This window comes from Dendrobates tinctorius, unplaced genomic scaffold (genome assembly GCF_039654945.1).
Source record: "Dendrobates tinctorius isolate UK_male_01 unplaced genomic scaffold, ASM3965494v1 ptg000011l, whole genome shotgun sequence".
Classification (NCBI taxonomy): domain Eukaryota; kingdom Metazoa; phylum Chordata; class Amphibia; order Anura; family Dendrobatidae; genus Dendrobates; species Dendrobates tinctorius.
The window spans coordinates 91,244,472-91,271,726 of NW_027361679.1; the positions used below are offsets into that span (position 1 = coordinate 91,244,472).

The 27,255-nt window shown below is 34.2% G+C and overlaps 1 non-coding gene across 1 annotated transcript; it reads left to right on the forward strand.

Annotated features, from left to right (window-relative positions):
* The first annotated feature begins 497 nt into the window (after window positions 1-497).
* On the forward strand, window positions 498-583 carry TRNAR-UCU (transfer RNA arginine (anticodon UCU)). Its single transcript is given in 2 exon segments — window positions 498-534; window positions 548-583. It is a non-coding gene; the product is annotated as a tRNA-Arg (tRNA).
* Window positions 584-27,255: the final 26,672 nt, after the last annotated feature.

The following is a 27,255-nucleotide window of genomic DNA, read 5'->3' on the forward strand; positions in this document are numbered from 1 at the left end:
GATAGTTTTTTCACATGGATAAAATTATTTATTTTGTTTTGACTAATTTCCTTCCCAAACCAGTGGCCCATTAGCGTACAACGAAACTAATGTTCCAATCCGTTTTTCTCAGCTTAAGTTCCTGAGGGTCAGTGGCTACTGCATTGAATCTGTAGAAAGTGAAAAAGATCAAAGCTTGAGATTTAGAAACCAACAAAAGCTACCCCTTTTGTTATCTTGCATGAATTTCTATGTGACACTTTACCAACAGGGACCTTTGTTAGTAATTTAAAATGAACTGCTGGCATGTAAGACTAAAAAGTGCATGTAAGGAGTTTTAATATAAAATAGATCTTTCTTTTCTACAACATAGGCATTTTCCTGCTGACCAGTTTTACTTTTACATATAAGAAGGCGAAAACAAAGTTACAAAGAAAACAGGAATCTTTCTGTTATTTAATCATCAGGAAAATATTGTCTAGATTTGACAAAACACCTACTTCAACAAAAAGGCTTGTGGCTCTGTGGCGCAATGGATAGCGCATTGGACTTCTAGGGAGCTGATGTGATTCAAAGGTTGTGGGTTCGAGTCCCACCAGAGTCGTATTTTGATTAATACTTTAACTCGGTTGATCTTGAAAAGATGAAAAATGTTAATAACGATTAGAGCAAATTAGATGTTACATTTAAAATTGAACTATGCAATTCAGCCACTGAAGGCTCACTGACCCAATGGATAACAGATAGGGCACAATTCATTATTGCATATTTTTGGTCTAGTGTTTGGTGTTCTGTTACCTGTATTCAGTAGACCATATTCTTTCTTGAATTTGAACCTTTCTAAAATTCTTATTTGTATGTGATTGCAAGATATTTCTTGATGATCTCTAATGTCGGGATTTGGAGTTTCTAGATATTTTTGGCTGATTTGTCAACTATAACTTTAAAAAATGCAACTTTGGTGCAAGCATTCTCCAGTCCATCCATAGTTTGATGAAATGTTTGCATGGCTTTTTGGTATCAACTTTATGTCATTAATGCAAAACATGGACAATTGTTTGCTTAAAAGTAAAAAATAGGTTTAAAGATAAGAACAGAGTGTTATCAGCTGCCTTGTCCTCATAAACACCTTCTGCTGTGCTGATGAGACCACGGAAATCATACAAGCAGGTCATTTTTGGGAAACTGAAATTTAGTGGAAATGAGTTTTTTGCGATTAATTTAATTTTCATGGTAAGAACTGAGTTTGCAATTTTGGGCAATTCATCTGATCTGATCTCTTTTCAGAATAATCTAGAGTTAACACAAATTACCAGTATAAAATCTAAGGCAGTAAACTGTGAAAGCCAAATTTGGTATCAGTCTGAAAACTTTTCACCACTATTGTACAGTCCTAGATATTCTTAGAAAAACTGCAAAAGGAAAAAATGAGGAATGGAAAAACATCTAAAGAAAAGTATAGCTGACTGCTAAAATCAGGATATCTAGTAGGAGACTCCAGGAAATTTCCCAGCATTTATTTGGACTAAAACAAAGCTTCTCTGATAGTTTTTTCACATGGATAAAATTATTTATTTTGTTTTGACTAATTTCCTTCCCAAACCAGTGACCCATTAGCGTACAACGAAACTAATGTTCCAATCCGTTTTTCTCAGCTTAAGTTCCTGAGGGTCAGTGGCTACTGCATTGAATCTGGAGAAAGTGAAAAAGATCAAAGCTTGAGATTTAGAAACCAACAAAAGCTACCCCTTTTGTTATCTTGCATGAATTTCTATGTGACACTTTACCAACAGGGACCTTTGTTAGTAATTTAAAATGAACTGCTGGCATGTAAGACTAAAAAGTGCATGTAAGGAGTTTTAATATAAAATAGATCTTTCTTTTCTACAACATAGGCATTTTCCTGCTGACCAGTTTTACTTTTACATATAAGAAGGCGAAAACAAAGTTACAAAGAAAACAGGAATCTTTCTGTTATTTAATCATCAGGAAAATATTGTCTAGATTTGACAAAACACCTACTTCAACAAAAAGGCTTGTGGCTCTGTGGCGCAATGGACTTCTAGGGAGCTGATGTGATTCAAAGGTTGTGGGTTCGAGTCCCACCACAGTCGTATTTTGATTAATACTTTAACTCGGTTGATCTTGAAAAGATGAAAAATGTTAATAACGTTTAGAGCAAATTAGATGTTACATTTAAAATTGAACTATGCAATTCAGCCACTGAAGGCTCACTGACCCAATGGATAACAGATAGGGCACAATTCATTATTGCATATTTTTGGTCTAGTGTTTGGTGTTCTGTTACCTGTATTCAGTAGACCATATTCTTTCTTGAATTTGAACCTTTCTAAAATTCTTATTTGTATGTGATTGCAAGATATTTCTTGATGATCTCTAATGTCGGGATTTGGAGTTTCTAGATATTTTTGGCTGATATGTCAACTATAACTTTAAAAAATGCAACTTTGGTGCAAGCATTCTCCAGTCCATCCATAGTTTGATGAAATGTTTGCATGGCTTTTTGGTATCAATTTTATGTCATTAATGCAAAACATGGACAATTGTTTGCTTAAAAGTAAAAAATAGGTTTAAAGATAAGAACAGAGTGTTATCAGCTGCCTTGTCCTCATAAACACCTTCTGCTGTGCTGATGAGACCACGGAAATCATACAAGCAGGTCATTTTTGGGAAACTGAAATTTAGTGGAAATGAGTTTTTTGCGATTAATTTAATTTTCATGGTAAGAACTGAGTTTGCAATTTTGGGCAATTCATCTGATCTCTTTTCAGAATAATCTAGAGTTAACACAAATTACCAGTATAAAATCTAAGGCAGTAAACTGTGAAAGCCAAATTTGGTATCAGTCTGAAAACTTTTCACCACTATTGTACAGTCCTAGATATTCTTAGAAAAACTGCAAAAGGAAAAAATGAGGAATGGAAAAACATCTAAAGAAAAGTATAGCTGACTGCTAAAATCAGGATATCTAGTAGGAGACTCCAGGAAATTTCCCAGCATTTATTTGGACTAAAACAAAGCTTCTCTGATAGTTTTTTCACATGGATAAAATTATTTATTTTGTTTTGACTAATTTCCTTCCCAAACCAGTGACCCATTAGCGTACAACGAAACTAATGTTCCAATCCGTTTTTCTCAGCTTAAGTTCCTGAGGGTCAGTGGCTACTGCATTGAATCTGGAGAAAGTGAAAAAGATCAAAGCTTGAGATTTAGAAACCAACAAAAGCTACCCCTTTTGTTATCTTGCATGAATTTCTATGTGACACTTTACCAACAGGGACCTTTGTTAGTAATTTAAAATGAACTGCTGGCATGTAAGACTAAAAAGTGCATGTAAGGAGTTTTAATATAAAATAGATCTTTCTTTTCTACAACATAGGCATTTTCCTGCTGACCAGTTTTACTTTTACATATAAGAAGGCGAAAACAAAGTTACAAAGAAAACAGGAATCTTTCTGTTATTTAATCATCAGGAAAATATTGTCTAGATTTGACAAAACACCTACTTCAACAAAAAGGCTTGTGGCTCTGTGGCGCAATGGACTTCTAGGGAGCTGATGTGATTCAAAGGTTGTGGGTTCGAGTCCCACCACAGTCGTATTTTGATTAATACTTTAACTCGGTTGATCTTGAAAAGATGAAAAATGTTAATAACGTTTAGAGCAAATTAGATGTTACATTTAAAATTGAACTATGCAATTCAGCCACTGAAGGCTCACTGACCCAATGGATAACAGATAGGGCACAATTCATTATTGCATATTTTTGGTCTAGTGTTTGGTGTTCTGTTACCTGTATTCAGTAGACCATATTCTTTCTTGAATTTGAACCTTTCTAAAATTCTTATTTGTATGTGATTGCAAGATATTTCTTGATGATCTCTAATGTCGGGATTTGGAGTTTCTAGATATTTTTGGCTGATATGTCAACTATAACTTTAAAAAATGCAACTTTGGTGCAAGCATTCTCCAGTCCATCCATAGTTTGATGAAATGTTTGCATGGCTTTTTGGTATCAATTTTATGTCATTAATGCAAAACATGGACAATTGTTTGCTTAAAAGTAAAAAATAGGTTTAAAGATAAGAACAGAGTGTTATCAGCTGCCTTGTCCTCATAAACACCTTCTGCTGTGCTGATGAGACCACGGAAATCATACAAGCAGGTCATTTTTGGGAAACTGAAATTTAGTGGAAATGAGTTTTTTGCGATTAATTTAATTTTCATGGTAAGAACTGAGTTTGCAATTTTGGGCAATTCATCTGATCTCTTTTCAGAATAATCTAGAGTTAACACAAATTACCAGTATAAAATCTAAGGCAGTAAACTGTGAAAGCCAAATTTGGTATCAGTCTGAAAACTTTTCACCACTATTGTACAGTCCTAGATATTCTTAGAAAAACTGCAAAAGGAAAAAATGAGGAATGGAAAAACATCTAAAGAAAAGTATAGCTGACTGCTAAAATCAGGATATCTAGTAGGAGACTCCAGGAAATTTCCCAGCATTTATTTGGATTAAAACAAATCTTCTCTGATAGTTTTTTCACATGGATAAAATTATTTATTTTGTTTTGACTAATTTCCTTCCCAAACCAGTGGCCCATTAGCGTACAACTAAACTAATGTTCCAATCCGTTTTTCTCAGCTTAAGTTCCTGAGGGTCAGTGGCTACTGCATTGAATCTGGAGAAAGTGAAAAAGATCAAAGCTTGAGATTTAGAAACCAACAAAAGCTACCCCTTTTGTTATCTTGCATGAATTTCTATGTGACACTTTACCAACAGGGACCTTTGTTAGTAATTTAAAATGAACTGCTGGCATGTAAGACTAAAAAGTGCATGTAAGGAGTTTTAATATAAAATAGATCTTTCTTTTCTACAACATAGGCATTTTCCTGCTGACCAGTTTTACTTTTACATATAAGAAGGCGAAAACAAAGTTACAAAGAAAACAGGAATCTTTCTGTTATTTAATCATCAGGAAAATATTGTCTAGATTTGACAAAACACCTACTTCAACAAAAAGGCTTGTGGCTCTGTGGCGCAATGGACTTCTAGGGAGCTGATGTGATTCAAAGGTTGTGGGTTCGAGTCCCACCACAGTCGTATTTTGATTAATACTTTAACTCGGTTGATCTTGAAAAGATGAAAAATGTTAATAACGTTTAGAGCAAATTAGATGTTACATTTAAAATTGAACTATGCAATTCAGCCACTGAAGGCTCACTGACCCAATGGATAACAGATAGGGCACAATTCATTATTGCATATTTTTGGTCTAGTGTTTGGTGTTCTGTTACCTGTATTCAGTAGACCATATTCTTTCTTGAATTTGAACCTTTCTAAAATTCTTATTTGTATGTGATTGCAAGATATTTCTTGATGATCTCTAATGTCGGGATTTGGAGTTTCTAGATATTTTTGGCTGATATGTCAACTATAACTTTAAAAAATGCAACTTTGGTGCAAGCATTCTCCAGTCCATCCATAGTTTGATGAAATGTTTGCATGGCTTTTTGGTATCAATTTTATGTCATTAATGCAAAACATGGACAATTGTTTGCTTAAAAGTAAAAAATAGGTTTAAAGATAAGAACAGAGTGTTATCAGCTGCCTTGTCCTCATAAACACCTTCTGCTGTGCTGATGAGACCACGGAAATCATACAAGCAGGTCATTTTTGGGAAACTGAAATTTAGTGGAAATGAGTTTTTTGCGATTAATTTAATTTTCATGGTAAGAACTGAGTTTGCAATTTTGGGCAATTCATCTGATCTCTTTTCAGAATAATCTAGAGTTAACACAAATTACCAGTATAAAATCTAAGGCAGTAAACTGTGAAAGCCAAATTTGGTATCAGTCTGAAAACTTTTCACCACTATTGTACAGTCCTAGATATTCTTAGAAAAACTGCAAAAGGAAAAAATGAGGAATGGAAAAACATCTAAAGAAAAGTATAGCTGACTGCTAAAATCAGGATATCTAGTAGGAGACTCCAGGAAATTTCCCAGCATTTATTTGGACTAAAACAAATCTTCTCTGATAGTTTTTTCACATGGATAAAATTATTTATTTTGTTTTGACTAATTTCCTTCCCAAACCAGTGGCCCATTAGCGTACAACTAAACTAATGTTCCAATCCGTTTTTCTCAGCTTAAGTTCCTGAGGGTCAGTGGCTACTGCATTGAATCTGGAGAAAGTGAAAAAGATCAAAGCTTGAGATTTAGAAACCAACAAAAGCTACCCCTTTTGTTATCTTGCATGAATTTCTATGTGACACTTTACCAACAGGGACCTTTGTTAGTAATTTAAAATGAACTGCTGGCATGTAAGACTAAAAAGTGCATGTAAGGAGTTTTAATATAAAATAGATCTTTCTTTTCTACAACATAAGAATTTTCCTGCTGACCAGTTTTACTTTTACATATAAGAAGGCGAAAACAAAGTTACAAAGAAAACAGGAATCTTTCTGTTATTTAATCATCAGGAAAATATTGTCTAGATTTGACAAAACACCTACTTCAACAAAAAGGCTTGTGGCTCTGTGGCGCAATGGACTTCTAGGGAGCTGATGTGATTCAAAGGTTGTGGGTTCGAGTCCCACCACAGTCGTATTTTGAGACATTAATACTTTAACTCGGTTCATCTTGAAAAGATGAAAAATGTTAATAACGTTTAGAGCAAATTAGAAGTTACATTTAAACTATGCAATTCAGCCGCTGAAGGCTCACTGACCCAATGGATAACAGATAGGGCACAATTCATTATTGCATATTTTTGGTCTAGTGTCTAGTGTTTGGTGTTCTGTTACCTGTATTCAGTAGACCATATTCTTTCTTGAATTTGAACCTTTCTAAAATTCTTATTTGTATGTGATTGCAAGATATTTCTTGATGATCTCTAATGTCGGGATTTGGAGTTTCTAGATATTTTTGGCTGATTTGTCAACTATAACTTTAAAAAATGCAACTTTGGTGCAAGCATTCTCCAGTCCATCCATAGTTTGATGAAATGTTTGCATGGCTTTTTGGTATCAATTTTATGTCATTAATGCAAAACATGGACAATTGTTTGCTTAAAAGTAAAAAATAGGTTTAAAGATAAGAACAGAGTGTTATCAGCTGCCTTGTCCTCATAAACACCTTCTGCTGTGCTGATGAGACCACGGAAATCATACAAGCAGGTCATTTTTGGGAAACTGAAATTTAGTGGAAATGAGTTTTTTGCGATTAATTTAATTTTCATGGTAAGAACTGAGTTTGCAATTTTGGGCAATTCATCTGATCTCTTTTCAGAATAATCTAGAGTTAACACAAATTACCAGTATAAAATCTAAGGCAGTAAACTGTGAAAGCCAAATTTGGTATCAGTCTGAAAACTTTTCACCACTATTGTACAGTCCTAGATATTCTTAGAAAAACTGCAAAAGGAAAAAATGAGGAATGGAAAAACATCTAAAGAAAAGTATAGCTGACTGCTAAAATCAGGATATCTAGTAGGAGACTCCAGGAAATTTCCCAGCATTTATTTGGACTAAAACAAATCTTCTCTGATAGTTTTTTCACATGGATAAAATTATTTATTTTGTTTTGACTAATTTCCTTCCCAAACCAGTGGCCCATTAGCGTACAACGAAACTAATATTCCAATCCGTTTTTCTCAGCTTAAGTTCCTGAGGGTCAGTGGCTACTGCATTGAATCTGGAGAAAGTGAAAAAGATCAAAGCTTGAGATTTAGAAACCAACAAAAGCTACCCCTTTTGTTATCTTGCATGAATTTCTATGTGACATTTTACCAACAGGGACCTTTGTTAGTAATTTAAAATGAACTGCTGGCATGTAAGACTAAAAAGTGCATGTAAGGAGTTTTAATATAAAATAGATCTTTCTTTTCTACAACATAGGCATTTTCCTGCTGACCAGTTTTACTTTTACATATAAGAAGGCGAAAACAAAGTTACAAAGAAAACAGGAATCTTTCTGTTATTTAATCATCAGGAAAATATTGTCTAGATTTGACAAAACACCTACTTCAACAAAAAGGCTTGTGGCTCTGTGGCGCAATGGATAGCGAGTCCCACCAGAGTCGTATTTTGAGACATTAATACTTTAACTCGGTTCATCTTGAAAAGATGAAAAATGTTAATAACGTTTAGAGCAAATTAGATGTTACATTTAAAATTGAACTATGCAATTCAGCCACTGAAGGCTCATTGACACAATGGATAACAGATAGGGCACAATTCATTATTGCATATTTTTGGTCTAGTGTTTGGTGTTCTGTTACCTGTATTCAGTAGACCATATTCTTTCTTGAATTTGAACCTTTCTAAAATTCTTATTTGTATGTGATTGCAAGATATTTCTTGATGATCTCTAATGTCGGGATTTGGAGTTTCTAGATATTTTTGGCTGATTTGTCAACTATAACTTTAAAAAATGCAACTTTGGTGCAAGCATTCTCCAGTCCATCCATAGTTTGATGAAATGTTTGCATGGCTTTTTGGTATCAATTTTATGTCATTAATGCAAAACATGGACAATTGTTTGCTTAAAAGTAAAAAATAGGTTTAAAGATAAGAACAGAGTGTTATCAGCTGCCTTGTCCTCATAAACACCTTCTGCTGTGCTGATGAGACCACGGAAATCATACAAGCAGGTCATTTTTGGGAAACTGAAATTTAGTGGAAATGAGTTTTTTGCGATTAATTTAATTTTCATGGTAAGAACTGAGTTTGCAATTTTGGGCAATTCATCTGATCTCTTTTCAGAATAATCTAGAGTTAACACAAATTACCAGTATAAAATCTAAGGCAGTAAACTGTGAAAGCCAAATTTGGTATCAGTCTGAAAACTTTTCACCACTATTGTACAGTCCTAGATATTCTTAGAAAAACTGCAAAAGGAAAAAATGAGGAATGGAAAAACATCTAAAGAAAAGTATAGCTGACTGCTAAAATCAGGATATCTAGTAGGAGACTCCAGGAAATTTCCCAGCATTTATTTGGACTAAAACAAATCTTCTCTGATAGTTTTTTCACATGGATAAAATTATTTATTTTGTTTTGACTAATTTCCTTCCCAAACCAGTGGCCCATTAGCGTACAACGAAACTAATGTTCCAATCCGTTTTTCTCAGCTTAAGTTCCTGAGGGTCAGTGGCTACTGCATTGAATCTGGAGAAAGTGAAAAAGATCAAAGCTTGAGATTTAGAAACCAACAAAAGCTACCCCTTTTGTTATCTTGCATGAATTTCTATGTGACACTTTACCAACAGGGACCTTTGTTAGTAATTTAAAATGAACTGCTGGCATGTAAGACTAAAAAGTGCATGTAAGGAGTTTTAATATAAAATAGATCTTTCTTTTCTACAACATAGGCATTTTCCTGCTGACCAGTTTTACTTTTACATATAAGAAGGCGAAAACAAAGTTACAAAGAAAACAGGAATCTTTCTGTTATTTAATCATCAGGAAAATATTGTCTAGATTTGACAAAACACCTACTTCAACAAAAAGGCTTGTGGCTCTGTGGCGCAATGGATAGCGCATTGGACTTCTAGGTTGTGGGTTCGAGTCCCACCAGAGTCGTATTTTGAGACATTAATACTTTAACTCGGTTGATCTTGAAAAGAGGAAAAATGTTAATAACGTTTAGAGCAAATTAGATGTTACATTTAAAATTGAACTATGCAATTCAGCCACTGAAGGCTCACTGACCCAATGGATAACAGATAGGGCACAATTCATTATTGCATATTTTTGGTCTAGTGTCTAGTGTTTGGTGTTCTGTTACCTGTATTCAGTAGACCATATTCTTTCTTGAATTTGAACCTTTCTAAAATTCTTATTTGTATGTGATTGCAAGATATTTCTTGATGATCTCTAATGTCGGGATTTGGAGTTTCTAGATATTTTTGGCTGATATGTCAACTATAACTTTAAAAAATGCAACTTTGGTGCAAGCATTCTCCAGTCCATCCATAGTTTGATGAAATGTTTGCATGGCTTTTTGGTATCAATTTTATGTCATTAATGCAAAACATGGACAATTGTTTGCTTAAAAGTAAAAAATAGGTTTAAAGATAAGAACAGAGTGTTATCAGCTGCCTTGTCCTCATAAACACCTTCTGCTGTGCTGATGAGACCACGGAAATCATACAAGCAGGTCATTTTTGGGAAACTGAAATTTAGTGGAAATGAGTTTTTTGCGATTAATTTAATTTTCATGGTAAGAACTGAGTTTGCAATTTTGGGCAATTCATCTGATCTCTTTTCAGAATAATCTAGAGTTAACACAAATTACCAGTATAAAATCTAAGGCAGTAAACTGTGAAAGCCAAATTTGGTATCAGTCTGAAAACTTTTCACCACTATTGTACAGTCCTAGATATTCTTAGAAAAACTGCAAAAGGAAAAAATGAGGAATGGAAAAACATCTAAAGAAAAGTATAGCTGACTGCTAAAATCAGGATATCTAGTAGGAGACTCCAGGAAATTTCCCAGCATTTATTTGGACTAAAACAAAGCTTCTCTGATATTTTTTTCACATGCATAAAATTATTTATTTTGTTTTGACTAATTTCCTTCCCAAACCAGTGGCCCATTAGCGTACAACGAAACTAATGTTCCAATCCGTTTTTCTCAGCTTAAGTTCCTGAGGGTCAGTGGCTACTGCATTGAATCTGGAGAAAGTGAAAAAGATCAAAGCTTGAGATTTAGAAACCAACAAAAGCTACCCCTTTTGTTATCTTGCATGAATTTCTATGTGACACTTTACCAACAGGGACCTTTGTTAGTAATTTAAAATGAACTGCTGGCATGTAAGACTAAAAAGTGCATGTAAGGAGTTTTAATATAAAATAGATCTTTCTTTTCTACAACATAGGCATTTTCCTGCTGACCAGTTTTACTTTTACATATAAGAAGGCGAAAACAAAGTTACAAAGAAAACAGGAATCTTTCTGTTATTTAATCATCAGGAAAATATTGTCTAGATTTGACAAAACACCTACTTCAACAAAAAGGCTTGTGGCTCTGTGGCGCAATGGATAGCGCATTGGACTTCTAGGTTGTGGGTTCGAGTCCCACCAGAGTCGTATTTTGAGACATTAATACTTTAACTCGGTTGATCTTGAAAAGAGGAAAAATGTTAATAACGTTTAGAGCAAATTAGATGTTACATTTAAAATTGAACTATGCAATTCAGCCACTGAAGGCTCACTGACCCAATGGATAACAGATAGGGCACAATTCATTATTGCATATTTTTGGTCTAGTGTCTAGTGTTTGGTGTTCTGTTACCTGTATTCAGTAGACCATATTCTTTCTTGAATTTGAACCTTTCTAAAATTCTTATTTGTATGTGATTGCAAGATATTTCTTGATGATCACTAATGTCGGGATTTGGAGTTTCTAGATATTTTTGGCTGATATGTCAACTATAACTTTAAAAAATGCAACTTTGGTGCAAGCATTCTCCAGTCCATCCATAGTTTGATGAAATGTTTGCATGGCTTTTTGGTATCAATTTTATGTCATTAATGCAAAACATGGACAATTGTTTGCTTAAAAGTAAAAAATAGGTTTAAAGATAAGAACAGAGTGTTATCAGCTGCCTTGTCCTCATAAACACCTTCTGCTGTGCTGATGAGACCACGGAAATCATACAAGCAGGTCATTTTTGGGAAACTGAAATTTAGTGGAAATGAGTTTTTTGCGATTAATTTAATTTTCATGGTAAGAACTGAGTTTGCAATTTTGGGCAATTCATCTGATCTCTTTTCAGAATAATCTAGAGTTAACACAAATTACCAGTATAAAATCTAAGGCAGTAAACTGTGAAAGCCAAATTTGGTATCAGTCTGAAAACTTTTCACCACTATTGTACAGTCCTAGATATTCTTAGAAAAACTGCAAAAGGAAAAAATGAGGAATGGAAAAACATCTAAAGAAAAGTATAGCTGACTGCTAAAATCAGGATATCTAGTAGGAGACTCCAGGAAATTTCCCAGCATTTATTTGGACTAAAACAAAGCTTCTCTGATAGTTTTTTCACATGCATAAAATTATTTATTTTGTTTTGACTAATTTCCTTCCCAAACCAGTGGCCCATTAGCGTACAACGAAACTAATGTTCCAATCCGTTTTTCTCAGCTTAAGTTCCTGAGGGTCAGTGGCTACTGCATTGAATCTGGAGAAAGTGAAAAAGATCAAAGCTTGAGATTTAGAAACCAACAAAAGCTACCCCTTTTGTTATCTTGCATGAATTTCTATGTGACACTTTACCAACAGGGACCTTTGTTAGTAATTTAAAATGAACTGCTGGCATGTAAGACTAAAAAGTGCATGTAAGGAGTTTTAATATAAAATAGATCTTTCTTTTCTACAACATAGGCATTTTCCTGCTGACCAGTTTTACTTTTACATATAAGAAGGCGAAAACAAAGTTACAAAGAAAACAGGAATCTTTCTGTTATTTAATCATCAGGAAAATATTGTCTAGATTTGACAAAACACCTACTTCAACAAAAAGGCTTGTGGCTCTGTGGCGCAATGGATAGCGCATTGGACTTCTAGGTTGTGGGTTCGAGTCCCACCAGAGTCGTATTTTGAGACATTAATACTTTAACTCGGTTGATCTTGAAAAGAGGAAAAATGTTAATAACGTTTAGAGCAAATTAGATGTTACATTTAAAATTGAACTATGCAATTCAGCCACTGAAGGCTCACTGACCCAATGGATAACAGATAGGGCACAATTCATTATTGCATATTTTTGGTCTAGTGTCTAGTGTTTGGTGTTCTGTTACCTGTATTCAGTAGACCATATTCTTTCTTGAATTTGAACCTTTCTAAAATTCTTATTTGTATGTGATTGCAAGATATTTCTTGATGATCTCTAATGTCGGGATTTGGAGTTTCTAGATATTTTTGGCTGATATGTCAACTATAACTTTAAAAAATGCAACTTTGGTGCAAGCATTCTCCAGTCCATCCATAGTTTGATGAAATGTTTGCATGGCTTTTTGGTATCAATTTTATGTCATTAATGCAAAACATGGACAATTGTTTGCTTAAAAGTAAAAAATAGGTTTAAAGATAAGAACAGAGTGTTATCAGCTGCCTTGTCCTCATAAACACCTTCTGCTGTGCTGATGAGACCACGGAAATCATACAAGCAGGTCATTTTTGGGAAACTGAAATTTAGTGGAAATGAGTTTTTTGCGATTAATTTAATTTTCATGGTAAGAACTGAGTTTGCAATTTTGGGCAATTCATCTGATCTCTTTTCAGAATAATCTAGAGTTAACACAAATTACCAGTATAAAATCTAAGGCAGTAAACTGTGAAAGCCAAATTTGGTATCAGTCTGAAAACTTTTCACCACTATTGTACAGTCCTAGATATTCTTAGAAAAACTGCAAAAGGAAAAAATGAGGAATGGAAAAACATCTAAAGAAAAGTATAGCTGACTGCTAAAATCAGGATATCTAGTAGGAGACTCCAGGAAATTTCCCAGCATTTATTTGGACTAAAACAAAGCTTCTCTGATAGTTTTTTCACATGCATAAAATTATTTATTTTGTTTTGACTAATTTCCTTCCCAAACCAGTGGCCCATTAGCGTACAACGAAACTAATGTTCCAATCCGTTTTTCTCAGCTTAAGTTCCTGAGGGTCAGTGGCTACTGCATTGAATCTGGAGAAAGTGAAAAAGATCAAAGCTTGAGATTTAGAAACCAACAAAAGCTACCCCTTTTGTTATCTTGCATGAATTTCTATGTGACACTTTACCAACAGGGACCTTTGTTAGTAATTTAAAATGAACTGCTGGCATGTAAGACTAAAAAGTGCATGTAAGGAGTTTTAATATAAAATAGATCTTTCTTTTCTACAACATAGGCATTTTCCTGCTGACCAGTTTTACTTTTACATATAAGAAGGCGAAAACAAAGTTACAAAGAAAACAGGAATCTTTCTGTTATTTAATCATCAGGAAAATATTGTCTAGATTTGACAAAACACCTACTTCAACAAAAAGGCTTGTGGCTCTGTGGCGCAATGGATAGCGCATTGGACTTCTAGGTTGTGGGTTCGAGTCCCACCACAGTCGTATTTTGAGACATTAATACTTTAACTCGGTTGATCTTGAAAAGAGGAAAAATGTTAATAACGTTTAGAGCAAATTAGATGTTACATTTAAAATTGAACTATGCAATTCAGCCACTGAAGGCTCACTGACCCAATGGATAACAGATAGGGCACAATTCATTATTGCATATTTTTGGTCTAGTGTTTGGTGTTCTGTTACCTGTATTCAGTAGACCATATTCTTTCTTGAATTTGAACCTTTCTAAAATTCTTATTTGTATGTGATTGCAAGATATTTCTTGATGATCTCTAATGTCGGGATTTGGAGTTTCTAGATATTTTTGGCTGATATGTCAACTATAACTTTAAAAAATGCAACTTTGGTGCAAGCATTCTCCAGTCCATCCATAGTTTGATGAAATGTTTGCATGGCTTTTTGGTATCAATTTTATGTCATTAATGCAAAACATGGACAATTGTTTGCTTAAAAGTAAAAAATAGGTTTAAAGATAAGAACAGAGTGTTATCAGCTGCCTTGTCCTCATAAACACCTTCTGCTGTGCTGATGAGACCACGGAAATCATACAAGCAGGTCATTTTTGGGAAACTGAAATTTAGTGGAAATGAGTTTTTTGCGATTAATTTAATTTTCATGGTAAGAACTGAGTTTGCAATTTTGGGCAATTCATCTGATCTCTTTTCAGAATAATCTAGAGTTAACACAAATTACCAGTATAAAATCTAAGGCAGTAAACTGTGAAAGCCAAATTTGGTATCAGTCTGAAAACTTTTCACCACTATTGTACAGTCCTAGATATTCTTAGAAAAACTGCAAAAGGAAAAAATGAGGAATGGAAAAACATCTAAAGAAAAGTATAGCTGACTGCTAAAATCAGGATATCTAGTAGGAGACTCCAGGAAATTTCCCAGCATTTATTTGGACTAAAACAAATCTTCTCTGATAGTTTTTTCACATGGATAAAATTATTTATTTTGTTTTGACTAATTTCCTTCCCAAACCAGTGGCCCATTAGCGTACAACGAAACTAATGTTCCAATCCGTTTTTCTCAGCTTAAGTTCCTGAGGGTCAGTGGCTACTGCATTGAATCTGGAGAAAGTGAAAAAGATCAAAGCTTGAGATTTAGAAACCAACAAAAGCTACCCCTTTTGTTATCTTGCATGAATTTCTATGTGACACTTTACCAACAGGGACCTTTGTTAGTAATTTAAAATGAACTGCTGGCATGTAAGACTAAAAAGTGCATGTAAGGAGTTTTAATATAAAATAGATCTTTCTTTTCTACAACATAGGCATTTTCCTGCTGACCAGTTTTACTTTTACATATAAGAAGGCGAAAACAAAGTTACAAAGAAAACAGGAATCTTTCTGTTATTTAATCATCAGGAAAATATTGTCTAGATTTGACAAAACACCTACTTCAACAAAAAGGCTTGTGGCTCTGTGGCGCAATGGATAGCGCATTGGACTTCTAGGTTGTGGGTTCGAGTCCCACCAGAGTCGTATTTTGAGACATTAATACTTTAACTCGGTTGATCTTGAAAAGAGGAAAAATGTTAATAACGTTTAGAGCAAATTAGATGTTACATTTAAAATTGAACTATGCAATTCAGCCACTGAAGGCTCACTGACCCAATGGATAACAGATAGGGCACAATTCATTATTGCATATTTTTGGTCTAGTGTCTAGTGTTTGGTGTTCTGTTACCTGTATTCAGTAGACCATATTCTTTCTTGAATTTGAACCTTTCTAAAATTCTTATTTGTATGTGATTGCAAGATATTTCTTGATGATCTCTAATGTCGGGATTTGGAGTTTCTAGATATTTTTGGCTGATATGTCAACTATAACTTTAAAAAATGCAACTTTGGTGCAAGCATTCTCCAGTCCATCCATAGTTTGATGAAATGTTTGCATGGCTTTTTGGTATCAATTTTATGTCATTAATGCAAAACATGGACAATTGTTTGCTTAAAAGTAAAAAATAGGTTTAAAGATAAGAACAGAGTGTTATCAGCTGCCTTGTCCTCATAAACACCTTCTGCTGTGCTGATGAGACCACGGAAATCATACAAGCAGGTCATTTTTGGGAAACTGAAATTTAGTGGAAATGAGTTTTTTGCGATTAATTTAATTTTCATGGTAAGAACTGAGTTTGCAATTTTGGGCAATTCATCTGATCTCTTTTCAGAATAATCTAGAGTTAACACAAATTACCAGTATAAAATCTAAGGCAGTAAACTGTGAAAGCCAAATTTGGTATCAGTCTGAAAACTTTTCACCACTATTGTACAGTCCTAGATATTCTTAGAAAAACTGCAAAAGGAAAAAATGAGGAATGGAAAAACATCTAAAGAAAAGTATAGCTGACTGCTAAAATCAGGATATCTAGTAGGAGACTCCAGGAAATTTCCCAGCATTTATTTGGACTAAAACAAAGCTTCTCTGATATTTTTTTCACATGCATAAAATTATTTATTTTGTTTTGACTAATTTCCTTCCCAAACCAGTGGCCCATTAGCGTACAACGAAACTAATGTTCCAATCCGTTTTTCTCAGCTTAAGTTCCTGAGGGTCAGTGGCTACTGCATTGAATCTGGAGAAAGTGAAAAAGATCAAAGCTTGAGATTTAGAAACCAACAAAAGCTACCCCTTTTGTTATCTTGCATGAATTTCTATGTGACACTTTACCAACAGGGACCTTTGTTAGTAATTTAAAATGAACTGCTGGCATGTAAGACTAAAAAGTGCATGTAAGGAGTTTTAATATAAAATAGATCTTTCTTTTCTACAACATAGGCATTTTCCTGCTGACCAGTTTTACTTTTACATATAAGAAGGCGAAAACAAAGTTACAAAGAAAACAGGAATCTTTCTGTTATTTAATCATCAGGAAAATATTGTCTAGATTTGACAAAACACCTACTTCAACAAAAAGGCTTGTGGCTCTGTGGCGCAATGGATAGCGCATTGGACTTCTAGGTTGTGGGTTCGAGTCCCACCACAGTCGTATTTTGAGACATTAATACTTTAACTCGGTTGATCTTGAAAAGAGGAAAAATGTTAATTACGTTTAGAGCAAATTAGATGTTACATTTAAAATTGAACTATGCAATTCAGCCACTGAAGGCTCACTGACCCAATGGATAACAGATAGGGCACAATTCATTATTGCATATTTTTGGTCTAGTGTCTAGTGTTTGGTGTTCTGTTACCTGTATTCAGTAGACCATATTCTTTCTTGAATTTGAACCTTTCTAAAATTCTTATTTGTATGTGATTGCAAGATATTTCTTGATGATCTCTAATGTCGGGATTTGGAGTTTCTAGATATTTTTGGCTGATATGTCAACTATAACTTTAAAAAATGCAACTTTGGTGCAAGCATTCTCCAGTCCATCCATAGTTTGATGAAATGTTTGCATGGCTTTTTGGTATCAATTTTATGTCATTAATGCAAAACATGGACAATTGTTTGCTTAAAAGTAAAAAATAGGTTTAAAGATAAGAACAGAGTGTTATCAGCTGCCTTGTCCTCATAAACACCTTCTGCTGTGCTGATGAGACCACGGAAATCATACAAGCAGGTCATTTTTGGGAAACTGAAATTTAGTGGAAATGAGTTTTTTGCGATTAATTTAATTTTCATGGTAAGAACTGAGTTTGCAATTTTGGGCAATTCATCTGATCTCTTTTCAGAATAATCTAGAGTTAACACAAATTACCAGTATAAAATCTAAGGCAGTAAACTGTGAAAGCCAAATTTGGTATCAGTCTGAAAACTTTTCACCACTATTGTACAGTCCTAGATATTCTTAGAAAAACTGCAAAAGGAAAAAATGAGGAATGGAAAAACATCTAAAGAAAAGTATAGCTGACTGCTAAAATCAGGATATCTAGTAGGAGACTCCAGGAAATTTCCCAGCATTTATTTGGACTAAAACAAAGCTTCTCTGATAGTTTTTTCACATGGATAAAATTATTTATTTTGTTTTGACTAATTTCCTTCCCAAACCAGTGGCCCATTAGCGTACAACGAAACTAATGTTCCAATCCGTTTTTCTCAGCTTAAGTTCCTGAGGGTCAGTGGCTACTGCATTGAATCTGGAGAAAGTGAAAAAGATCAAAGCTTGAGATTTAGAAACCAACAAAAGCTACCCCTTTTGTTATCTTGCATGAATTTCTATGTGACACTTTACCAACAGGGACCTTTGTTAGTAATTTAAAATGAACTGCTGGCATGTAAGACTAAAAAGTGCATGTAAGGAGTTTTAATATAAAATAGATCTTTCTTTTCTACAACATAGGCATTTTCCTGCTGACCAGTTTTACTTTTACATATAAGAAGGCGAAAACAAAGTTACAAAGAAAACAGGAATCTTTCTGTTATTTAATCATCAGGAAAATATTGTCTAGATTTGACAAAACACCTACTTAAACAAAAAGGCTTGTGGCTCTGTGGCGCAATGGATAGCGCATTGGACTTCTAGGTTGTGGGTTCGAGTCCCACCAGAGTCGTATTTTGAGACATTAATACTTTAACTCGGTTGATCTTGAAAAGAGGAAAAATGTTAATAACGTTTAGAGCAAATTAGATGTTACATTTAAAATTGAACTATGCAATTCAGCCACTGAAGGCTCACTGACCCAATGGATAACAGATAGGGCACAATTCATTATTGCATATTTTTGGTCTAGTGTCTAGTGTTTGGTGTTCTGTTACCTGTATTCAGTAGACCATATTCTTTCTTGAATTTGAACCTTTCTAAAATTCTTATTTGTATGTGATTGCAAGATATTTCTTGATGATCTCTAATGTCGGGATTTGGAGTTTCTAGATATTTTTGGCTGATATGTCAACTATAACTTTAAAAAATGCAACTTTGGTGCAAGCATTCTCCAGTCCATCCATAGTTTGATGAAATGTTTGCATGGCTTTTTGGTATCAATTTTATGTCATTAATGCAAAACATGGACAATTGTTTGCTTAAAAGTAAAAAATAGGTTTAAAGATAAGAACAGAGTGTTATCAGCTGCCTTGTCCTCATAAACACCTTCTGCTGTGCTGATGAGACCACGGAAATCATACAAGCAGGTCATTTTTGGGAAACTGAAATTTAGTGGAAATGAGTTTTTTGCGATTAATTTAATTTTCATGGTAAGAACTGAGTTTGCAATTTTGGGCAATTCATCTGATCTCTTTTCAGAATAATCTAGAGTTAACACAAATTACCAGTATAAAATCTAAGGCAGTAAACTGTGAAAGCCAAATTTGGTATCAGTCTGAAAACTTTTCACCACTATTGTACAGTCCTAGATATTCTTAGAAAAACTGCAAAAGGAAAAAATGAGGAATGGAAAAACATCTAAAGAAAAGTATAGCTGACTGCTAAAATCAGGATATCTAGTAGGAGACTCCAGGAAATTTCCCAGCATTTATTTGGACTAAAACAAAGCTTCTCTGATAGTTTTTTCACATGCATAAAATTATTTATTTTGTTTTGACTAATTTCCTTCCCAAACCAGTGGCCCATTAGCGTACAACGAAACTAATGTTCCAATCCGTTTTTCTCAGCTTAAGTTCCTGAGGGTCAGTGGCTACTGCATTGAATCTGGAGAAAGTGAAAAAGATCAAAGCTTGAGATTTAGAAACCAACAAAAGCTACCCCTTTTGTTATCTTGCATGAATTTCTATGTGACACTTTACCAACAGGGACCTTTGTTAGTAATTTAAAATGAACTGCTGGCATGTAAGACTAAAAAGTGCATGTAAGGAGTTTTAATATAAAATAGATCTTTCTTTTCTACAACATAGGCATTTTCCTGCTGACCAGTTTTACTTTTACATATAAGAAGGCGAAAACAAAGTTACAAAGAAAACAGGAATCTTTCTGTTATTTAATCATCAGGAAAATATTGTCTAGATTTGACAAAACACCTACTTCAACAAAAAGGCTTGTGGCTCTGTGGCGCAATGGATAGCGCATTGGACTTCTAGGTTGTGGGTTCGAGTCCCACCAGAGTCGTATTTTGAGACATTAATACTTTAACTCGGTTGATCTTGAAAAGAGGAAAAATGTTAATAACGTTTAGAGCAAATTAGATGTTACATTTAAAATTGAACTATGCAATTCAGCCACTGAAGGCTCACTGACCCAATGGATAACAGATAGGGCACAATTCATTATTGCATATTTTTGGTCTAGTGTCTAGTGTTTGGTGTTCTGTTACCTGTATTCAGTAGACCATATTCTTTCTTGAATTTGAACCTTTCTAAAATTCTTATTTGTATGTGATTGCAAGATATTTCTTGATGATCTCTAATGTCGGGATTTGGAGTTTCTAGATATTTTTGGCTGATATGTCAACTATAACTTTAAAAAATGCAACTTTGGTGCAAGCATTCTCCAGTCCATCCATAGTTTGATGAAATGTTTGCATGGCTTTTTGGTATCCATTTTATGTCATTAATGCAAAACATGGACAATTGTTTGCTTAAAAGTAAAAAATAGGTTTAAAGATAAGAACAGAGTGTTATCAGCTGCCTTGTCCTCATAAACACCTTCTGCTGTGCTGATGAGACCACGGAAATCATACAAGCAGGTCATTTTTGGGAAACTGAAATTTAGTGGAAATGAGTTTTTTGCGATTAATTTAATTTTCATGGTAAGAACTGAGTTTGCAATTTTGGGCAATTCATCTGATCTCTTTTCAGAATAATCTAGAGTTAACACAAATTACCAGTATAAAATCTAAGGCAGTAAACTGTGAAAGCCAAATTTGGTATCAGTCTGAAAACTTTTCACCACTATTGTACAGTCCTAGATATTCTTAGAAAAACTGCAAAAGGAAAAAATGAGGAATGGAAAAACATCTAAAGAAAAGTATAGCTGACTGCTAAAATCAGGATATCTAGTAGGAGACTCCAGGAAATTTCCCAGCATTTATTTGGACTAAAACAAAGCTTCTCTGATAGTTTTTTCACATGGATAAAATTATTTATTTTGTTTTGACTAATTTCCTTCCCAAACCAGTGGCCCATTAGCGTACAACGAAACTAATGTTCCAATCCGTTTTTCTCAGCTTAAGTTCCTGAGGGTCAGTGGCTACTGCATTGAATCTGTAGAAAGTGAAAAAGATCAAAGCTTGAGATTTAGAAACCAACAAAAGCTACCCCTTTTGTTATCTTGCATGAATTTCTATGTGACACTTTACCAACAGGGACCTTTGTTAGTAATTTAAAATGAACTGCTGGCATGTAAGACTAAAAAGTGCATGTAAGGAGTTTTAATATAAAATAGATCTTTCTTTTCTACAACATAGGCATTTTCCTGCTGACCAGTTTTACTTTTACATATAAGAAGGCGAAAACAAAGTTACAAAGAAAACAGGAATCTTTCTGTTATTTAATCATCAGGAAAATATTGTCTAGATTTGACAAAACACCTACTTCAACAAAAAGGCTTGTGGCTCTGTGGCGCAATGGATAGCGCATTGGACTTCTAGGTTGTGGGTTCGAGTCCCACCAGAGTCGTATTTTGAGACATTAATACTTTAACTCGGTTGATCTTGAAAAGAGGAAAAATGTTAATAACGTTTAGAGCAAATTAGATGTTACATTTAAAATTGAACTATGCAATTCAGCCACTGAAGGCTCACTGACCCAATGGATAACAGATAGGGCACAATTCATTATTGCATATTTTTGGTCTAGTGTCTAGTGTTTGGTGTTCTGTTACCTGTATTCAGTAGACCATATTCTTTCTTGAATTTGAACCTTTCTAAAATTCTTATTTGTATGTGATTGCAAGATATTTCTTGATGATCTCTAATGTCGGGATTTGGAGTTTCTAGATATTTTTGGCTGATATGTCAACTATAACTTTAAAAAATGCAACTTTGGTGCAAGCATTCTCCAGTCCATCCATAGTTTGATGAAATGTTTGCATGGCTTTTTGGTATCCATTTTATGTCATTAATGCAAAACATGGACAATTGTTTGCTTAAAAGTAAAAAATAGGTTTAAAGATAAGAACAGAGTGTTATCAGCTGCCTTGTCCTCATAAACACCTTCTGCTGTGCTGATGAGACCATGGAAATCATACAAGCAGGTCATTTTTGGGAAACTGAAATTTAGTGGAAATGAGTTTTTTGCGATTAATTTAATTTTCATGGTAAGAACTGAGTTTGCAATTTTGGGCAATTCATCTGATCTCTTTTCAGAATAATCTAGAGTTAACACAAATTACCAGTATAAAATCTAAGGCAGTAAACTGTGAAAGCCAAATTTGGTATCAGTCTGAAAACTTTTCACCACTATTGTACAGTCCTAGATATTCTTAGAAAAACTGCAAAAGGAAAAAATGAGGAATGGAAAAACATCTAAAGAAAAGTATAGCTGACTGCTAAAATCAGGATATCTAGTAGGAGACTCCAGGAAATTTCCCAGCATTTATTTGGACTAAAACAAATCTTCTCTGATAGTTTTTTCACATGGATAAAATTATTTATTTTGTTTTGACTAATTTCCTTCCCAAACCAGTGGCCCATTAGCGTACAACGAAACTAATGTTCCAATCCGTTTTTCTCAGCTTAAGTTCCTGAGGGTCAGTGGCTACTGCATTGAATCTGGAGAAAGTGAAAAAGATCAAAGCTTTAGATTTAGAAACCAACAAAAGCTACCCCTTTTGTTATCTTGCATGAATTTCTATGTGACACTTTACCAACAGGGACCTTTGTTAGTAATTTAAAATGAACTGCTGGCATGTAAGACTAAAAAGTGCATGTAAGGAGTTTTAATATAAAATAGATCTTTCCTTTCTACAACATAGGCATTTTCCTGCTGACCAGTTTTACTTTTACATATAAGAAGGCGAAAACAAAGTTACAAAGAAAACAGGAATCTTTCTGTTATTTAATCATCAGGAAAATATTGTCTAGATTTGACAAAACACCTACTTCAACAAAAAGGCTTGTGGCTCTGTGGCGCAATGGATAGCGCATTGGACTTCTAGGTTGTGGGTTCGAATCCCACCAGAGTCGTATTTCGAGACATTAATACTTTAACTCGGTTGATCTTGAAAAGAGGAAAAATGTTAATAACGTTTAGAGCAAATTAGATGTTACATTTAAAATTGAACTATGCAATTCAGCCACTGAAGGCTCACTGACCCAATGGATAACAGATAGGGCACAATTCATTATTGCATATTTTTGGTCTAGTGTCTAGTGTTTGGTGTTCTGTTACCTGTATTCAGTAGACCATATTCTTTCTTGAATTTGAACCTTTCTAAAATTCTTATTTGTATGTGATTGCAAGATATTTCTTGATGATCTCTAATGTCGGGATTTGGAGTTTCTAGATATTTTTGGCTGATATGTCAACTATAACTTTAAAAAATGCAACTTTGGTGCAAGCATTCTCCAGTCCATCCATAGTTTGATGAAATGTTTGCATGGCTTTTTGGTATCAATTTTATGTCATTAATGCAAAACATGGACAATTGTTTGCTTAAAAGTAAAAAATAGGTTTAAAGATAAGAACAGAGTGTTATCAGCTGCCTTGTCCTCATAAACACCTTCTGCTGTGCTGATGAGACCACGGAAATCATACAAGCAGGTCATTTTTGGGAAACTGAAATTTAGTGGAAATGAGTTTTTTGCGATTAATTTAATTTTCATGGTAAGAACTGAGTTTGCAATTTTGGGCAATTCATCTGATCTCTTTTCAGAATAATCTAGAGTTAACACAAATTACCAGTATAAAATCTAAGGCAGTAAACTGTGAAAGCCAAATTTGGTATCAGTCTGAAAACTTTTCACCACTATTGTACAGTCCTAGATATTCTTAGAAAAACTGCAAAAGGAAAAAATGAGGAATGGAAAAACATCTAAAGAAAAGTTTAGCTGACTGCTAAAATCAGGATATCTAGTAGGAGACTCCAGGAAATTTCCCAGCATTTATTTGGACTAAAACAAAGCTTCTCTGATAGTTTTTTCACATGGATAAAATTATTTATTTTGTTTTGACTAATTTCCTTCCCAAACCAGTGGCCCATTAGCGTACAACGAAACTAATGTTCCAATCCGTTTTTCTCAGCTTAAGTTCCTGAGGGTCAGTGGCTACTGCATTGAATCTGGAGAAAGTGAAAAAGATCAAAGCTTGAGATTTAGAAACCAACAAAAGCTACCCCTTTTGTTATCTTGCATGAATTTCTATGTGACACTTTACCAACAGGGACCTTTGTTAGTAATTTAAAATGAACTGCTGGCATGTAAGACTAAAAAGTGCATGTAAGGAGTTTTAATATAAAATAGATCTTTCTTTTCTACAACATAGGCATTTTCCTGCTGACCAGTTTTACTTTTACATATAAGAAGGCGAAAACAAAGTTACAAAGAAAACAGGAATCTTTCTGTTATTTAATCATCAGGAAAATATTGTCTAGATTTGACAAAACACCTACTTAAACAAAAAGGCTTGTGGCTCTGTGGCGCAATGGATAGCGCATTGGACTTCTAGGTTGTGGGTTCGAGTCCCACCAGAGTTGTATTTTGAGACATTAATACTTTAACTCGGTTGATCTTGAAAAGAGGAAAAATGTTAATAACGTTTAGAGCAAATTAGATGTTACATTTAAAATTGAACTATGCAATTCAGCCACTGAAGGCTCACTGACCCAATGGATAACAGATAGGGCACAATTCATTATTGCATATTTTTGGTCTAGTGTCTAGTGTTTGGTGTTCTGTTACCTGTATTCAGTAGACCATATTCTTTCTTGAATTTGAACCTTTCTAAAATTCTTATTTGTATGTGATTGCAAGATATTTCTTGATGATCTCTAATGTCGGGATTTGGAGTTTCTAGATATTTTTGGCTGATATGTCAACTATAACTTTAAAAAATGCAACTTTGGTGCAAGCATTCTCCAGTCCATCCATAGTTTGATGAAATGTTTGCATGGCTTTTTGGTATCCATTTTATGTCATTAATGCAAAACATGGACAATTGTTTGCTTAAAAGTAAAAAATAGGTTTAAAGATAAGAACAGAGTGTTATCAGCTGCCTTGTCCTCATAAACACCTTCTGCTGTGCTGATGAGACCACGGAAATCATACAAGCAGGTCATTTTTGGGAAACTGAAATTTAGTGGAAATGAGTTTTTTGCGATTAATTTAATTTTCATGGTAAGAACTGAGTTTGCAATTTTGGGCAATTCATCTGATCTCTTTTCAGAATAATCTAGAGTTAACACAAATTACCAGTATAAAATCTAAGGCAGTAAACTGTGAAAGCCAAATTTGGTATCAGTCTGAAAACTTTTCACCACTATTGTACAGTCCTAGATATTCTTAGAAAAACTGCAAAAGGAAAAAATGAGGAATGGAAAAACATCTAAAGAAAAGTATAGCTGACTGCTAAAATCAGGATATCTAGTAGGAGACTCCAGGAAATTTCCCAGCATTTATTTGGACTAAAACAAAGCTTCTCTGATAGTTTTTTCACATGGATAAAATTATTTATTTTGTTTTGACTAATTTCCTTCCCAAACCAGTGGCCCATTAGCGTACAACGAAACTAATGTTCCAATCCGTTTTTCTCAGCTTAAGTTCCTGAGGGTCAGTGGCTACTGCATTGAATCTGGAGAAAGTGAAAAAGATCAAAGCTTGAGATTTAGAAACCAACAAAAGCTACCCCTTTTGTTATCTTGCATGAATTTCTATGTGACACTTTACCAACAGGGACCTTTGTTAGTAATTTAAAATGAACTGCTGGCATGTAAGACTAAAAAGTGCATGTAAGGAGTTTTAATATAAAATAGATCTTTCTTTTCTACAACATAGGCATTTTCCTGCTGACCAGTTTTACTTTTACATATAAGAAGGCGAAAACAAAGTTACAAAGAAAACAGGAATCTTTCTGTTATTTAATCATCAGGAAAATATTGTCTAGATTTGACAAAACACCTACTTCAACAAAAAGGCTTGTGGCTCTGTGGCGCAATGGATAGCGCATTGGACTTCTAGGTTGTGGGTTCGAGTCCCACCAGAGTCGTATTTTGAGACATTAATACTTTAACTCGGTTGATCTTGAAAAGAGGAAAAATGTTAATAACGTTTAGAGCAAATTAGATGTTACATTTAAAATTGAACTATGCAATTCAGCCACTGAAGGCTCACTGACCCAATGGATAACAGATAGGGCACAATTCATTATTGCATATTTTTGGTCTAGTGTCTAGTGTTTGGTGTTCTGTTACCTGTATTCAGTAGACCATATTCTTTCTTGAATTTGAACCTTTCTAAAATTCTTATTTGTATGTGATTGCAAGATATTTCTTGATGATCTCTAATGTCGGGATTTGGAGTTTCTAGATATTTTTGGCTGATATGTCAACTATAACTTTAAAAAATGCAACTTTGGTGCAAGCATTCTCCAGTCCATCCATAGTTTGATGAAATGTTTGCATGGCTTTTTGGTATCCATTTTATGTCATTAATGCAAAACATGGACAATTGTTTGCTTAAAAGTAAAAAATAGGTTTAAAGATAAGAACAGAGTGTTATCAGCTGCCTTGTCCTCATAAACACCTTCTGCTGTGCTGATGAGACCACGGAAATCATACAAGCAGGTCATTTTTGGGAAACTGAAATTTAGTGGAAATGAGTTTTTTGCGATTAATTTAATTTTCATGGTAAGAACTGAGTTTGCAATTTTGGGCAATTCATCTGATCTCTTTTCAGAATAATCTAGAGTTAACACAAATTACCAGTATAAAATCTAAGGCAGTAAACTGTGAAAGCCAAATTTGGTATCAGTCTGAAAACTTTTCACCACTATTGTACAGTCCTAGATATTCTTAGAAAAACTGCAAAAGGAAAAAATGAGGAATGGAAAAACATCTAAAGAAAAGTATAGCTGACTGCTAAAATCAGGATATCTAGTAGGAGACTCCAGGAAATTTCCCAGCATTTATTTGGACTAAAACAAAGCTTCTCTGATAGTTTTTTCACATGGATAAAATTATTTATTTTGTTTTGACTAATTTCCTTCCCAAACCAGTGGCCCATTAGCGTACAACGAAACTAATGTTCCAATCCGTTTTTCTCAGCTTAAGTTCCTGAGGGTCAGTGGCTACTGCAT